The 18,454-nt window shown below is 37.8% G+C and overlaps 1 protein-coding gene and 1 long non-coding RNA gene across 5 annotated transcripts in view; one reads left to right on the top strand and one right to left on the bottom strand.

Moving 5' to 3' along the window:
- The window catches only part of LOC141942457 (uncharacterized), a 63,084-nt gene extending 57,164 nt beyond the window's left edge, over positions 1 to 5,920 (top strand). For all 3 annotated transcript variants that reach the window (XR_012628631.1, XR_012628629.1, XR_012628630.1), the window contains 2 exons: positions 2,206 to 2,426; positions 3,899 to 5,920. This is a non-coding gene — a long non-coding RNA (uncharacterized LOC141942457). The remainder of the gene's footprint in view (positions 1 to 2,205; positions 2,427 to 3,898) is intronic.
- Positions 1 to 18,454, bottom strand: part of CACNB2 (calcium voltage-gated channel auxiliary subunit beta 2) — a 257,850-nt gene that overhangs the window by 175,669 nt on the left and 63,727 nt on the right. The window lies entirely within an intron of this gene.

Here is an 18,454-nt window from a genome sequence, read left to right as displayed (position 1 = left end):
CATTTTTTCTTTCTTCTCTTTTGGACAACCTTTTACTATGTTTGATTCTGATTAGGCAGATAATTAATCAAACTAGTTAATCTTCTGAATCTTCTACGTGGCCTGCAGTGGGCCAAGTCTTGCACATAAATGCTGCTCTTAGAAATAGTAAATTATCCAGTTTCAGTAAAATCTGTGCCTCCCAGATTAATTAAAAAAAACCAACATGAGGAGTATATTATGTAATATATTTAGCTCACGTTTACAGCTGGGAAGACAGGAGTTAAACGGACCCACTTATTTCCAAGTCAGGTAAAACCAGAGAAACATTGAAAAAGTTGTATACGCAACTTACTAAAAAAAACCACATAATCACAAAATAGGGGGAAAGCATTAGTAAAGAAAAAGAGAGCTATTTTAACTGGGATAGTTTCTGGAAAAAAACAAATAGAAATAGAGAAGCAATAAATGAAGCAAGATGTTTTTACTGAAAATAGAGGTATCAATGCCTGGTATAGTAGACCAAGTTCTGTGCACAAAGCCATAAACAGAAAAGATTATAAAATATGAAGATAGTGTTATTGCTAACAGTCTGGTTATAAACTCTGAAATAGACTTTACAGAGATGAGGGACAAGATGAAGCAATGACTGCATTTTGCCAGATGTAGAATAAGTAGGTTACTATTCCCATAAAGTTTATAATTTTCACTACCTTCAAATTATTTATTTCCAGAAGCAACACAAAACCCAAGAGCATTCATTCTTTCACATCATGCCTCTAGTGCCACACAGTATGCTCCTAGCCACATGTGCGCACTTGAACATAGATGCACAATTGCAAGTACATGCTGCAGCGGTTTCTTCAGCTGTTAAACAAATAGTATTTCAGCCAAGTGAAGCAGCAGAGTGGTTCCATCTAGAGGAAGAGTGTGTAAAAACTAGTCATTCCTGATGACTAGTTATTTTTAAGTAAAGACCAGGCATAAACCATTAATACAGCATGCTCAGTACAAAGGGCCTTCTACCAGGTGTCACAGCTCCATGAATAATCTGTTTCTTACAGCAGTGTGTGCTTGTTTGAACCGGACAGAAAAGATAATGTTGTAACTATCAGCATTATTAACATCTATATCCTGGACAGTCCTGGCAATATCTGCACCCATAAATAATGTTAAAGCAGGTGTGACTAGGAATGACATAAAAGAGCTCTACATGTGAACTTGTTCACTGAGGTATAAATTACACGTTCAATGCAAACCAAAACACTCTCAGCCCTAATTTCATTTTGCCTTGACTAGCAGGACTTTTTAAGGACTCCACAAAAGCCAAAAGCTTCATTTTCTGCTACACATAAAAGGCACATCAACTCACTACTAAAATAAAATGGGTTCTTTCAGTGCTTTTAGGATGAAGCAAAGAACTGACCTTCCTTCAGTAATCTTGTTTGGCCTCTTCCAGCCTATTTTCATCTTGACTCTCTGTTTCTTCTTTTTTTCACTAACCAACAACTCCCTTTTCCTTCAATATGCCTGCTGGAAGGGTATGTTTAATCACACCAGAACCACTGCAAGACTTTTTCCAGAAGAGTTTCTGCTCATTGAAGCACTCTTGCTATGTTCAGCACTTCACCAAATCTATCTTTTCAATTCAAATCTAAAAGTACTTTTTTTTTTTCTTCTCATTTCCGTTTTAGTAAGTTATTAACTTTGCTACTCTGGCTTAGTAAAGATAATAAGAAAGACATTAAACATGGCAATCTTCCTCAGAGAAGTCAGGAGACTCAGTTAGTATTGTAAGACAGACAGTTAATTTATCATGACTTCACAGACTCATAAAATTGTTATGGAATGCCAACTCAACAGAAAATGTATTCAAATTGCCAAGAAGACTTAAATTTTTCCTCCACCACTGAAATCAGTAAGCATTGTACCCAAAGACATTACATAGCCAAGAAGAACAGAAAGAAAAAGTAAATGTTGAAGGGAAAAAATATTGTCAGGAGAGAACACAAAAAAAAAAAACAACAGAAGACTAAGAAGAAAGGAGAAAAACATTTTTACCAGGTGAGGATAGCAAAGCTCACTGTGTATGAAGTGGGAGAATAGGCAAAAGGTAAAAAAGACCGTGAGCCAAAAAGAAATGAAGGATGCAAATGGGTTACATTTTACTTGTAACAATCTCTTACATTGGTTTTAAGCGCTTATATTTAATACTCTTTTTTTCAGGTTTCATAGAAAACTTTATACTTCTGCACACCTACTTGTGCAGCAGGATTCTCCTTCCATCAAAGAATTGCAGCTTTGTGGAAAGGAGGCACCTCAGTCCTCTTTCCACATGATTTGTCCACTGCTACAGGATGAATCACTGGTGCGTCTGAAGACAGAGTTTACAAGTCCTGATTCCCACTTATTAACTCCAAGAGACTAATAATAGAGCATACAGTGCTGTAAGTGTATGACTTACTGCAAATTTGCAACTTATGTTCATGAATATAACACAGGTTTCAGAAAACACATAGTCTTTTTAAGAACAACTTGTTTAAAAAAACAGCTTCAGAAATCTCTACCATTAAAATAATATGCATAAAGTCAAAACCAAGGTTGCTACTGATATAAGAGGAGGAGGTTATGAGAGAAGCAGATTGGTTTCACAAATCTGAGATTTTCTTGCCAGAAACAATGCAAATAATGTCACTACTTTTATATACCCAAATTAGTGGCGGGTAACAAAGTAATGCCCCAGTTTAGCAATTAGTGATAGTATTACCAATGGAAATATTAATTCAGTCTCAACAGATGAGGATAGAGGAAAATAACTAAAATGGGGTTCTCTAATTCTTTATTTCAGTGTATTTAAAATTGTGATATTGCTGCTGACTTGAAATTTTAAATATTTTAAATCTAATGTTCAAGCAGTTACATTACATAAAACTGAAAGAGAGCAGGCCCTTATTGAATATATTGTCACAATATTTTATCCACCAGTCATATTGTTAGACAATTTTACTTCAGAATGCACAATGAGCTATAAATATTCCATTTAATTTTCCTAAATGTAAGAACATTTTCCAGAAGACGACCCTTTTGCTAGTTAATTAAATTCAAAGGTTGTACCTAGGGAATGCAGCAAGAAGAAAGAATTTAAAGGAGAGGGACAAATTTTTTTTTATTTTGTTTCTTTAAACAGATACTTTGTAGTCCAAAGTCTATTCTCATAAAATGGAATGCAATCATTTAAAAGCAGCCACAGGAGTTAAAAATAAGACATTATGACCACCTAATATGTAAGAGGAAAAAAACAAAACAACTGGAGCAGATGCATGCAGTTTCACTTGGAAGGCCTGCAGCTACAATGGAAACAGTTTAGCTTCAGTAATACTCCTCAACATAACAAATATAGGCTGTTAGACAATTGTAGTAGAGTAAATGCAGATAAAGGGGATTTATTTCCCTTTAATTTAGGCAATGCAAAGTTTTCCCTGGTTTGGCTGGTATACAACAACTGGCAGAGTCTTGGTTCAGGACACTTTCCCTTTAAATACTGGCACACCAGTTTATTCCACTTTATTCACTTACTGTTTTCTTCCCATACTACCAAAGCAAAATATTAGAAAAGTACGGTACAGAAGAAATGTAAAAGGACTTCCAACTGATATTTAAAATACAGAAAGTATCCCCCAAATCCAGAGATTCTGAGTTGCTCCTTAACAGTTTTGTCAGCCATACTCTCTCAGTACCAGGGACAGTCCAGTCACTTAAAGGACTGTTTCTTCTAGTCTAGCTAATTCCTTTAAGGTGTAAATATACTGTGTTTATGCTAAATCATGTCATTCAATTCTCATCATCAGAAAACCACAACTTCTTTATAATTTCTTTCCTCCTTCCTACCATGTTGTTTTTCTGCCTACGATACATAAAGAGGAGAATCGTGGAGGTAAATCCTGATAACAACAGTTCAACAGCTGCCTTAGCCTGCAACTTCTGCTTGCGAACAGCTCAAATTTCCACTAAAACTGACAACAGCAGCAATGGAGAAGAGAAGAAGAATAGATGCAAGGCTAGGACTGATGGCACAGGAGTATTAAGGGTCACAGAAACAGCCCTTGCAGGTACAGTCCTGGGAAGGAAAAATACAAGGCTGGGACTAATGTCAACAGATGGAAAAGAAGTTTGCAAATGTGAAGCAAGATTTCTGCATGTCAAAATCGGAGAAGCACGGTGGAGAAGAGGAAAAGAGTAGCTGTATCTGGAAAAAAATAACCCTATAAATCAGCAATGAAGAAGAGATAGGGATGTAGTGAGCAAAAGGAACAAGGAGAACAGCATCTGCTAAGATAAAGAATGGTCTAGTGAGAAACATGATTAAGTGATAGATGGAAAAGATTACAGTCTCAAGAGGAACAGACAAAAAAACCCTAGTCCAGATCTAACACCGAAAAGAGAACATTCCCTCAGGAGGTCCGAGATATCCTCCAGACACAGGCACAAAAAGCCTGCCGTCTGGATCCTGCTCACTGCTGCAGGCAGAAAGCTCTCCAATTACAGTCCCTACCATTAGAAAAGAAGCATCTTGAAACAAAACCATACCAAGGTCCTTAATTACATTAAACTAAAATACGCAACGCAAGCCATACCATAAATTTCATTACTAATCTTTAAATAAAGCTTATATTGTTTTGGAATGCATTTTTAAATATTGAATTGTGACAGTCTTTTGTTAAGGTGTATAGTCAGAGTAATGAATATTTGCCTTCTAGACATCATCTCCATGCTTTATCAAATTAGTTACATATCTGAAAAAAAAAAAAAATCTTTAAAACACTGGCTCAGACTTATTCTGAATAGTCCTTTCAGCCAAGCAAAAACGTCATTTAATAATTCTAAACAAACAAAATAAAGGCAAAAATTCAAAAAGTCAACAAGGTGAGTTTTCAAACTACTAAATAAATAAGTACTAAATACAGTGTTGGGAAATCCAGACAATTGCAGATTTTAAGCTGTTACTAAAAATACAACAGATTCCAACCTATGGCTTGCCTAGCTAGATAATCTTATGCTGACCCTCCCTGGCTACATTCACCTACTCCTTGTTGTGCAGCTCTAAGAGTGGCAATAAACATGTCCTCTGCAAACACACCTGCACCCTGAGAAGCCAGGAAGCTCTGCAATACACTAAGGTGCTCAATGCACTTGGATTTGCCTGTCTTCTGTGTGCCGGTAGGTGACTTCCAGCTGTGCATTAGGTCACTCCAAGTTTACCATCTTAAAGAGTTCTTCAAGAAACTATACGGACTCTCCTCCTGTACCTGTCATTGCTTTCATTTGCCATGGATAAAAAGTTCAGAGTCAACCCCTATTATGTTGCCATATAAGCAATTTTTCCAAGCAATTTTGCAGGGATGTTGCACCACTGCAAACAAGACCACTCACAGCAATAAGAGGAGACAGTCCGTACAGTCAGGCAAAGTGGTTGACGGGTAATTGCTCTGTTCAGAAACATGCAGAGTCTGGGAATATCTTGGACTCTGCATTCAAACAGCCTTCATTTCCAGACAATTCCAGGGAGAACAGCAGAGAGCTGAAAACAGATTTCTAAGCGACCTCCATCAGATTGCAACTTCTGAAGGCTGGACCAACAGGTGGATAGACTGGACTAAAGTTTGAAAGCTGAAATACACTGGTCAGTCTTCAGGCTCCAGTGCTTTTAGGCAATTTTGGACAACATACAATTAGTACTAATGTTTTAGATTCCAAGTTTCAGAAAGAGATGAGATTGTCCACTGGAAGAACTCCTCCATACTATCCCAAATGGATCCCATTTGACAAACGGCATGAGCCCATCCCACAGACATGACTAAAGGAGTAAGGTGAAGATGTTATTTGGAATTATCTCCAGCTTTTGCCATGAAAATGTCAAATATAAAGGTCTTTATTTCTGGAATTGAGTGTTAATATGCAGTCGTAACATCCATATGACATACCCTACCATGAGAAGCTGCAGACTATGACACACCATACTAAACATATTGCATTATATGCCCCACACACTGCCCTAATTACCCACCCACAGACAGAAACTCTCAGAAGAGGTAGAAAAAGAGTGAAAATTTAGTGGATGCAGGCAGTACAAGGTGCCACACTGAAGGAAGAGTCAATGGTCAGGAAAGCCTGGGGAGAACACCTAAGCCAAATTTAATCTTGTTGATATTGTGTGGGCTGCACATCATTCAATAGCCGCAAAACCTGGAGAGAAGGCAAAGATGGATACAATCCATCCAGGCCTTCAATTTTATCCCTGCACGCAGATGCAGGACTAATCTCTCTGCAAGAAAATCTATCATGCAGGAGACCATAGAAAGGAGCAACATAAGAATACAACCATCTTCTCCACCAATAATGCTGCTCCTCCAAAGAAACAACTTGAGTCCATGTAACCAATTGCAGTGATCTGTCTATTCCTGACCCAAAAGACCATCAAAGAGATTGAATATGACTAACATCTGCACAATTTTTAGGACCTGGATGAGAAAGAGTTGTATTGGTTGAAAAACAACAGTCAGTTAGATTTGGTCATCCTTTTTTTGGATACATAAAGTACATTATCTTGAAGTCCTACAAAAATAAAAAAACCAACTTCTAAGTTGGATCATTTACCAATACAATTTATAAGCATCTTAAGAACTGTAAACTAATAACCCAGAATAAAAATCTGATGTTTTTTCCTAGTGAGTCAGACATTAATAAAAAGGGTCATATCTTGGCTCACTTTAATTTCAGTGCTTTCATCCCAAAAGAATCACACAGTACAACCTCAATTAGACCAATGCCATGGGGAGCACCAAAAAAATTCAATAATAACGAGTTTGGATAATCAAGGATTCAAACAACAGAGAGAATTTTCATTGTAATTAAGTTATTTGAGAACACGGTCATCTTTCACATAATGGGGTTCAGACCAAAAAGATCAAGGGCAAACTCCATTTCACTTATCCTAACTAAGACAGAGCAACCTTCTTTTTTGTAAACAGTTAGTGAGGTATCTAGAATACCACGAGGCCCAGCAGCATTGCACAATACCCTTTACACGACAATTACCACAAAATAAGGTACAAACTTAAGTACTTTGTAAGACAGTCACTAAGCATCTTTCCATTACCCACAAACATCCAAAAAATGATGGAGTTCATGGAGTTTAATGTGTTTAGTCTGAGACTAAACCTGAGTAGATGTCATGGTGGTTCAGAAACAAGTATGCTGACACTTCCAGGTTGTGAAGCATAGTTTGCAAACAGGCAAATATTTTATTCTGTCTAGATAATATTATTCACAGTGGCTGGTGCTACTATAACAATAACAAGGAGAAATGAAAAGGTGGGTCGTGCATCTCAAGAGGTCATTTTCATATGCCCTAAACTCCACTGCCACGAAAGAGCTAACAAATAAGAACTGCTTTCAGTGTATTCATACTTCAATTTCTGCATAACAGTGGGAATAGCTATATAACAAGTAAGTATCTGCATAACAGATACAATTTTGATTTTATATTAAATTGATGGTTAAAATGAACTGCACATTGGGTTTTGCATAATCTATGCAAAATGCTGTACTGTTTAATTTCTAACCTTGTGCAAAGATCTCATCTGAATCTCTAAGCTTCTGCCTGCTTCTTAAGAACGGTATCAACTGTTGCACTACATCCAAAGTCAAATTAGCTGTGCAAAACAACTATGACACATTTCTAACTGTTTACATCTCTGCAATACATTCTGGAGAGATTTGTTTTCTTTTTAATAAATTTATTCTCATCATCAATCCCCTACATAAACTTTGACTTAGATCACACCTATTTATGCCTTGCTTATTCTGTGATCATTTTTAAAGTGTTGTATAAAAGCGCTATGACACAGAGAAATACAGAGCATTCCTAACAACAGAACTATTTCTCTTGATCTATTTGTTCTTTTCTTGTGCAACAAGCTACAAGCTGCTTGTTGCAAATACTCAGCAATTTCAATTTGCAGCTTAGCCAGATCGTTTCAACCTCCTGTTTCTTATCACATCTATCTGACAACTGAACAGCAGAATAGAAAAGGAATGTTAAAACATAAATGAATTACTTAGGAGATTATCACATCAGCTGAGTATAGTTCAGACATATTTCAGCTAATTCCCAATCTTTTTCATTACTAATACTTAAGCTTTGGCACTGGTCTTCCTTGTGGAATTTATTAGAGACAGCCATTTTGCAATACAGAGCAGCCTTATCATACCAGAGTATTGAAATACCCTGTTCTGGAAAGCAAACAAACCATGCAAACCATCAGGCCATACTTTTGCCACTGTGCTACTGCTCTTTTTCAAAAGAACTACCTCACAAGATGATTTTTATGTTCCTCAGGGTCTTTCAAATAATTTTTGTGCCAGTCCATAATTGCTTATAACTTTCACTGATTTTTCAATTATCATATATGGATGAATAGAGGTCCTTCTCTAATGACTCTACTTAGAGAGAGCTACTAGCAAGAAAAAATACACAATTTAAAAAAGAAGTCAGAAAGGTCAGACATCTAGTCTTTTAATACTGCAGGTTATTTTGAAATAAGTTATATTCTTGTTACAAACAAGTTCTGAAAAAACAGATGACAAGGAACTCATACCTGTTAAAACAATCCTCGTGTCTGTGCTGTAAAAACTTATTTCACAGATACTTAGTACTCTAGTTGGTCACTCAGATATACATTAAAATACCAACCTGAGGCATACCATACCATCTAATATATTAGGAGTTGAACATACAAGTTAGCATCATTCTAATACAAACAAAAAACTTACATAGGAAACCCGTACTCGCCGTCGGTGCACCAGACCACAGCACTGCATGAAGAGGACAGCAGACAACAATCAGGGTATGCTTTTACCAAGCTTCGGTCATTCCCGTCTCCTCTGAGACACTGTCCATCTCTCCTCACTTTTCAGCCCCAGGTGCAAGGAAACAGGTAGAAAAACAGTCACCTCCAGCTCCCAAGCTGTCCTTTTAAATTATCTTGAAGACAGATGAAACTTACTTTCTCTGAGTAAATCAATCTCTTCTGTTTCAGATGATTTAAAAAAAAAAAAAAAAAAAAGGCAGAAAAAAAACCCAACAACAAAAACCCAGAGGCACGTCTTTATTTCCTCAGCATCCAGTTATTACAAAGCAAATTCCGTATTCATATACATCTTTTACTACACGTGGCATAAGGTATGTATCAACCATTCTGAACTTAGGAAAGACAGAGACGTAACAGGATCTTTGTATCTCAGACTACTGCAACACCCGGCTTTCTGAAGGTCTCTTGCTGCTGCTGCTGCTGCCGCTGCTGCTGTTGTTATTGCTGCTGCTGCTATTACAGCTTTCTTCCCAATGCACAGACCAGCAAGAGCATCTTTCCTTCAGCGTTACCTCTGTTCTATCTTGGGCATATCTGATTTGTTATTTAACCCTTCCCAACAGCCTGAAAAAATGACGGAGTCTAGACTTTAATTCACTCTGGATTCTCAAGACTACAGAACCACCCTCCAAATAGTCAGATGCTTTGTCTGGCAATACGTGTTTCACATGAATTGTAGGCAGGACTGCTGAATGGCCTTACTACCTGACTTGCATCAGAGGCACAGTCTCCTCTGCTGATACTGTTTACAAAAGGAACTTGAGAGAACATCAAAACTCAGAATACACACTTAGACTTTGGGATCAACACCCTCTTTTTTTTCTTTTACCTAAAACACTGACACAGCTATGGATAATGATTTAGGAAAGATAAATATAACGAAAAATTATTATCATTAAAGCAATAAGGGGACACTTCTGAAATCAGGTCAGATTAAATTAACCTGTTTATGATCACAGTTCATCACTTTTCTTCTCGGAGAGACTGAATATTCCAATACTGAAGAGGCTTAATAGCTATATTACATCTTAAAATTAAATCCTTCAGTACTTTATGGCAGTGGTCTAAGAGTCTCAAATGTCTCCAGTACTGTATATCTCCATTAGATGAACACATGATTTTTTTAACACTGAGGCAAACTTAACTATTTCACCACCAGCATTTTGCTAAAAAATAGGATACACAGTATGCTTAAAATACTAAAATAAGAGGACCAATACATTACTTTTAAACAACAAAGGTAAAGATAATTTTCTTTTTCATTTCATGACTGAGTTTATTATTAAAATCTGCAATAAAAAAATTAGAGATTATACAAGATATTTCTATCCTGTCTTTCCGTAGGATGTGTGATGATGACTAATGACAGGGTTAAATCTTCTCAAAAGAGTAAAGAAAAAGATATGGTGCTCCTCAGAGATTAGTTTGGCTTCCAAGCTTAAAAGAGGGGACTCCAAAGAAGACAAGTTATCTGTGTAGGCAAAATGGTATCAGGTACTCAAACTGGCTGGAAGATCCAGAGAGAGTTTTATTCCTGTGGAAGAGAATGAAGGTCTACCCATATGTCCTGGTTTAACCAGGATAGGGTTAAGTTTCCCCAGCAGAGGGGGGGAGCTCTAGCCGGGTTATTCAGATACCATGCGGACGTCACATCCTGGCAGGTCACATTTTCCTGGCGCGGAGCGCGGTGCACTCGTGGTTTTGTACATCGTGCTTCAAACTGCTGTATTTGGTAGCTATTTTGCTCTGTTCATTGCTATCACTATTACTGTTATTGTTATTGCTGTTGTTTGTTGTGTTGCTATTGCACTGTTGTATTAAACCTTTCCTTATTTCAGTCTTGGGGCTTTGTATTTCACTCCCTTTGTGGGGGAGGGGTAGCGGCCGCGTGGTCTCAGACCCCGGCGGGGGCTAAACCATCACACCATAGAAGTGGGAAGCCCTCTAACTCTGTGCTAAAATCACATAACTAAGAGAGTTAATCATAGAATCATAGAATACCAGGTTGGAAGGGACCTCAAGGATCATCTGGTCAACCTTTCTGGCAAAAGCATGGTCTAGACAAGATGGCCTAGCACCCCGTCCAGCTGAATCTTTAAAAATGTCCAATTTACATTTGTAAGCCCAAAGTCTGGCAACTAAAACTCAGTTTAGGCACCTAACTCCTGCCAATTTCAAGTACGTTTTTTTTAATGCGCAATTCACTTCTTAAAAAAAAAAAAAAGAAAAAAAAAAGAATAAATCAGCAGTATTAAGCATCTACATGTCTTTGGGGACCAAAATGCATATTTAGCCACTCAATTATCACTAGCTTGGCTGGTTTGGGGTTTTTTTTTTTGGTAGTTTTTTTTTTCCAGACCATCTAACAACCAGCAGTTCCTATGGACACCACTGGGTTGATGGGTCTTTCTAAGCCAAATGTACTTTTGGTGTAAAGCCACAATTGTTAGTGAAGATGTATTGCTAATAACTCATCTCAGCTGGACCTGCAGATGCTCTCAGCATCTTAAAAAAATATAATAAGACTAATATAATTAAAAACAGGAAATTGTGGATGTAAGGATCTAATCTATACACCTAAATCTAAGTTAGATTTATTTTACCTCCTACCACACAGTCAGACAGGTAATGATTTATCTTTAGTAGAAGGACAGAAGTTGGTACTTCACAATGACACATAAGGAAGTCTCTTTGTAACAATTTCACAGTCCAAAAGCTGTATATTGGACCAATAAACAATGCAGACCATTCATCTCTTTAGATTAGGACTGTTTAGAGCTATTCTAACAAAAGCATTAATAAATACATCAATAATGACAACTAGCATGAAGGGAAAAGCATTTGGAAGTCAGGACATATTGAACATTACCATGAAGAAGAATCGCTTCTTCAAAACAGCTAATCAAATAAAGCTAGAAAGAATAATACAGCAGTTGCATATGTACATATATAACAATCAGTTCTCTATATTATCTCCTTATGATGACTACTTTTTACTCTTGGGGAAGATCCCTACATGAACTAACACCAGTATGAAAGGCATGCTTCAGCTATGTTACACATTTAACTTTTTTTAAAGATTTGTGAAATTTATTTTTTCACATAAGTGTGAAATTTATTATTTCACATAAGTGTTTCTTGCACTGGTAAGGCAAACAATGTGAAAAAGTAGCAATTAATTTTAGAAGTTTTAATTTCTTCTGAAGAAGATAAATGAATCTATATTTCTAACTCTTCCTAAAACTCATCAAGAAGACCCATAGCAACCATAAGCATCCCTTACAAAACCAGTATCATAATTCTTACTCAAATTAGCATGCATCTGCTCTCACAACCAAAGATTTCTTAATTTAACCATAAAACCTCTCCTTTCAACATAGGCAGGAAAATTGGTTGGTTGTGTCTCTCCCCTCCTACTAAAAAATTACTTTTTCATGATCATACTTCAAACAATTACCAAAGACTTTTTTTCCAATGTGATTCTATGTTGCTTTTTATGGAGGGGTAGGGGAGGGATGACTATTTTGGGGATAGAAGGGACACAAATATCTCTAAGTCAAACTTATCTGTAATTGAAATCTAGTAAAATTTTACGTTCAGCACATACAACTTTGTTTACAGTCCCTGCAGGACAATGCAGTGAATACAGAATCAGACCATTTACATCTTCCGCTAAATTTTCTTCAGCACACGCACTGGATTTTACTTTCTTCTGTCTTTCTCATTACCGCATTTCTGATGTGTAACAGTGTTTATCGCATTTAAAGAAACAACGATGACTATTCAGGCAGTGAATTTTATCGCTATCCTTCCTGTACTTTCTGGGTCTGCTTAGTCTTTAGGCAAACTGCAATAATCTAATCTAATGATTTTTGGCACATATGCAATCAACAGCCCCCTTAACATTGTCACTCTAATAAAAAAAACCTCCACGCTACCTTAAATTGAAGGTATAACAAGGCACCTAACCCAAGAATAACTAAAAATCAGAAAGACAGAATACTACCAAGCCAGTGAAATATACTTTTTCCATGCTCTAACATTTGAAAAAAATAGCTCTATGAACACAGCAATTCCTCTAATTTTGTATTTCTTGTGATACATTTTTGAAATGAACTTCTAGTTAGCCATTATCGTTAAGATAATACCAAGGTTAACATTCTCAGTGAATAATTTTATTTTTGCATACAGGGCAAAATGATGGCACCTTCAAAAAAGGAGCTTATCAGATACATATAAAACAAAATTCAAAATATTGGTACAGACACTTGGGGAGCAGGAAGAAACAGTGACACAGTGGTTACAAATATACCAACAGGTACAATAAATAAGTAGAAACTTCAGAAATGTTTTGAAGTAATCAGTGAGGTAGATTTTCAAATATTTAGAGGCAGCTTCTCTAATATTGAAACAGCATGGAAGAAAGGACAAAAGTTTTTATCTGAGATTAAATGAACAGGCTGGCATGAAAGGTTGAGTAGGAATGAACCCTTAGAGGGTAAACGCATGATACAACTATTTGTATTCTCCTTAAGTGCTTCATTTCACAGGTTATATAAACTGAAAGGTGGGAAAAGAAAAAGAGGCTGTCAGAAAATTGTTATCATTTACTCTGATTGGCTTCCTCAGCTAAGCAGCACTATCTGGGTAAAGCGTCTGCCAGCTCAGAGTCACCCAAAGCTCATGGCCAGACCTTCCATAATCTGATCAAGTGACTGCCCAGAGCTAATGAGATAGATCTGAAGTGTTCAGTGCCAGCAAGCTCAAGGCACAGCTGCCCCAACAACCTCAAATGACATTGCATTCATTCCAAATGAGCGCAATGATGGAATAAAACCATGCTGAAGCCTTTTTCCAGATTAAAAAAAAAACACAAGACACAACCCCCCCCTCAGAACAAGTCACAGAAAAATGACTGTCCACCCTGTCATGCCTTCAGGATCCTTTATGGATAAGTTGCATTAAATTATTATTTCAATTTATCCACAGAATCACAGAACGGTTGAGGTGGGAAGGCACCACTGGAGATCATCGAGTCCAACAGCCTGCTCAGAGCTGGCTCAGCCACAGCAGGTTTGCTCAGGGTCTTGTCCAGGTGAGTTTCAAATTATCTTCAAGGACAGAAACTCCATAACCTTGCTGGGCAACCTGTTAAAGTGCTTGACCATCCCCCCAGAAAAAAACCTTTTTCTTATGTTTAATTGGAACTGCCTATATTTCAATTTGTGCCCATGGCCTCTTCTCCTGTCATGGGGCACCACTGAGAAGAATCCCGCTCTGTCTTCTTTACTCCTTCCATTCAGGTATTTATACATATGGAGAAGATCCCCCTGAGCCTTCCCTTCTCCAGCTGAACAGTATTAGCCAACCCTCCCAGCCTATATGACACATGCTTCAAGCCCTTTATCAAGTTTGTGGCCCTTGGCTGGGCTCACCCTAGAATGTCCATGTCTCTCTTGTCCTAGGGAGCCCAGAGCTGGACCAAGTACTCCAGATGTGTCTCACCACAGCTGAGCAGAGGGCAAGGATCACCTCTCTTGACCTGCTGGCAGCACTCTTCCTAACACAGCCCAGGAGGCTGTTCACCTCTGCTGCAGAGACATATTGCCAGATCACATTCACCTGAAGTCCACCAGGACCCCCCAGGACATTTTCTACAAAGCTGCTTTCTAGTTGATCAGCCCCAGTCTATACTGGTGCATGGGGTTATTCTCTCCCAGGTTCATGACTTTGCACTTCCCTTTGTTGAACTTCATGAGGTTCCTGTCAGACCATTTCTCCAGCCTGTTGAGGTCCATCTGGATGACAGCACAACCCTCTGATATATCACGCACTCCTCTCAGTTCTGTAGCATCTGCAAACTTGCCGAGGGTACACTCCACTCAATCATCCAGACTATTAATGAAGAGGTTAAACTGTATTGGCTCCAGGACCACCCCTGGGGCACAAATCTAGTGACTGACCAGCCTCCTGCTGGGCTGAACATCATGCCACTGATCACAGCCCTTTGAGCATGGCAGTTCTGACAGATTTCAGTCCACTTCACCATCCACTTATTTAGTCCTCATTTTGTCTGTGAGGATGTCATAGGAAACAGCTTGGAAAACCTTGCCAGAGGCAAGATGAACAATACCCACTCTTCCCTCCTTGTCTTCCAAGCCAATCATCTCATCATAAAAGGCTGTCAAGCTGGTCAAGCCTGATTTGCCCTTTGTAGATCTATGCTGACTACTCCCAGCCACCTACTTGTCCTTCGTATGCTTAATAATGGCTTCCAAGAGGATTTGCTCTATCACCTTCACAGGGATCGAGGTAAGGCTGACCAACCTGTAGTTCCCCAGATCTTCCTCCTCACCCTTCATGAAGACTGTGGTTATATTCTCTTTCTTCTAGTCCTCACAAACCATCTGCAGTCACCATGATCCTTCAAAGATTATTAAGAGCTGTTTTTCTAGGACGTCAGCTTAGTGGTATGGATACTCAGTGTAAATCACTGTCCCTCAGAAAGGCCTCTCCCCCTAAAATTTTTGCTCACAAATACTTAGGTCTGATTTTCTCAGTTGCATCATAACAGCTTCATTTTAAGCACCTGAATGGATTCCTAAATTTACATCAAAATGTTTAATTTGCTTCTAACTATAATCGTTCTTCTAAAGCTTTCCAGGCCCTCTTCTTAGTAGTTTATCTGAGTCAGCATTTATGAAATAAAGTATTATTTTTAGCTAAAGGTTTTGGCATATTAGTCAGTTGTTAAATAGATTAACTTGCTCAGTACCATTTAATATTCTTTCCATGCAACATTTCAGAGAACCTCATTTGAGGTATTTTAAGCCACTCTGTTATCTACAAATAAAGCATTTTAAGCATCCAAGCAAAACTGTATGAGGGGTCTATGGTGACAGAGAAATTAGGACAAAAACATCTCAGATTTTTTGGCAGAATAAGCTGTTTCTGAATCCCTTAATTTTGTGAACTGTAGAGAAAGTGATGCAGTCCCTCCCTCTCAAAAATAAAAACCAAAACATTTTATGAAGTTGGTGGTAAAAACCTATATGAGAGTCTCAAAAACAGTCCAACTTTTCCAAAGTGTTTCCTATGTATTATGCAATACATTACACACACACACACACAAAAACCAGTATGAAAAATCTGATCCTCAGAAAGTGCTGGAAATAACCTCATGACTTCTCTCCAGTGGTGCTGTCTTTCTCCATGTGACATTTTACTAATCATGGGCTGTACGCAATTCCTCCCAAAGATTTTCGAGAACCTACTTTTGTTGATGTCCAACTCTTCCACTGCTTGGAAGAGCACAATTACATTCTCTTCAGTCAGCTGCTTTTTTAGTGGTATTCCAAAGGGATAACTCCTCTGTATCATCCACATATGATCTGTATTCTCCAGGAAAAATCTAAGTAACTAAATTTAATATTTAAAAGATGCAATACTAGCTCAAGCCTTCTGCATTTACTTAACAGCCTCAAATAACAGTTTGCTGATTTAATCATTGACAATGAGCTTTTGCCAACTATGGCTCCCACCTTCCTGTCTTCCACCAGAAATGAACATTGTTGACTTTCTATTAACGTTATAAACATCCTCTTCTCTGCCAGCTTTTCTCTGGAAAAGAATATTAGCGCTAAGGAGTCTACATTTTCATTAAGGGGACTTCATGCTGGCTGGTTTTACTTCAGAGCTGTACTACTCAATTTTAAATTTATTTTTCCTTATGCAGCTGCTGAAGTTGCAGACAACTATTTCTCAGTGTAGACTGAAAAAGAGCAAAACCCTCTTAACCTGAAATCTTTTGATTTAGCTATCACTATGCTATTTTTGCTAGTTAGCATGTATTAATTAGCGACACTTAAAATCTTCTTGCTTACATCATCTATGCATACATAATTTCTGAGCAAAAATAAGTTACATAATTTTAAAAGTATCTTTTAATAAGGCAGTCCATCATTGTTATCACAGCTGATCCTAATATATATTGAGGCAATATATGCAAACCTTACTGTGCCTGTTAATCTAGAGGTAACATAAACTGCAATTTTTTCAAGCTCATTTTTCAACATGTTAAAAGCTCTCCAAAGACAGCTAATAAACAATTTGCCTCAAATGATCACTAACCCTGGTTTGTATGAATCTGTCAAGCTATCATCCTAGCTATAGCTGTAGTTTTTCTCATACAGATCTATATCAGAGAACTGCAATCAGCAAGTCATAGTTTAAACCTTCTAGGAGGTCAGTTTCAAACAAACAAAATAAAGTAAAACAAGTAAAATAAAATACTTCTTACAACATCAGGCATGAAATTCTGGAATTTCCTGCCACTGGCAGTACCAGAGACACTACTGGGGAAGAGGGGACTGGACAAATTCAAGGACAGCAGATACATAAACTGATACAAATGCAAACAGCCCAGGATATACCCTCTGACAAAACAAGGAGAACAAGGGACCTTATAAAGACAACTCTATCATACCCTCTCTAATTAGCATTATTTTCAACTACAGTTAGAGATTGGCTGCTGTTCTAGATGGACCACCACTCTGATGCAGGAGGAAATTTTATGTGATCTGCTATCCAAGCTATCTAGTCTTCTTTAATAGGATTTCCACTCAGACACATGCTGTCTTCTTCATGCCTGTTGAAGTTCTTTATGTCCCATCGTTCCCTTTGTCTGCAGTTCATTCTGTCTCTTGTTATCCAGAAACATCAACTGTACTTCAGCTTCTTTTCTTGTGATCCTCTACTTGTATCCACCATCTTCTGTACTGGCGACCTGCTTTCCAGGTTTTCCTGTCAGGTATTTGAGCACACCATATTTCTATGTGGCACACTCTCTTCTTTCCTCCAATTTGTCTACAATCCTACTGTTTCCACCTGAGAACTCTTAATTCTCAGGTATGTTCTGCCACTAGTTCAGGTCATACCATGCATATACAGATGTTATCAGAAATTTCATTAGCCATGCACATTTGGCAGCTTCTACACCTAGTCATCTTTGTTTTCTCCTTCAGTGTGAAGGTCATCTCTAATGCCATCTCAAACACTGTCAGCAGCTCTCCCTAGTCCCTGGCTCAAAAGTCAAGAATTTGTTTTGTTCTCATTAATGACAAAGACTTCACCACCTTCCCCTTTTTTTCTGCTCCTGTGTTTATTCACTCCTGTACTTGAGGGATTTATTACATGTATTCTAACAGTTAAATAATTTGCTGTATTGAATCTGATAATACGAATGCTATGACAACATTAACAAGAAGTCCACGCTATTTCAGTTTCTTATTACCTGTAGAATGCTCTCTAGGCTATATTTTGATCAAGATGTATGATGGCTTTTCCCATAGATTTTTAAATGAGGTTTCTTAGGGAACAGAGCTTTATGCAAATGTGTGACCCTTCCTTTCATCCAGGAGATCCTCCTCCCTTTCATCACCTCATCAGTTTCTGCACCTGTCAGTCAATTTAATTCAAATAGTGGAACTTTCAAGGATATTTTGGTTCTACAGGCTTGGCAAGTAGTAGAAGATGAATAAAATAAG

This window comes from Strix uralensis, chromosome 1, assembly GCF_047716275.1.
Source record: "Strix uralensis isolate ZFMK-TIS-50842 chromosome 1, bStrUra1, whole genome shotgun sequence".
Taxonomy (NCBI): Eukaryota; Metazoa; Chordata; class Aves; order Strigiformes; family Strigidae; genus Strix; species Strix uralensis.
This window is presented reverse-complemented; position numbering and strand designations above follow the sequence as displayed.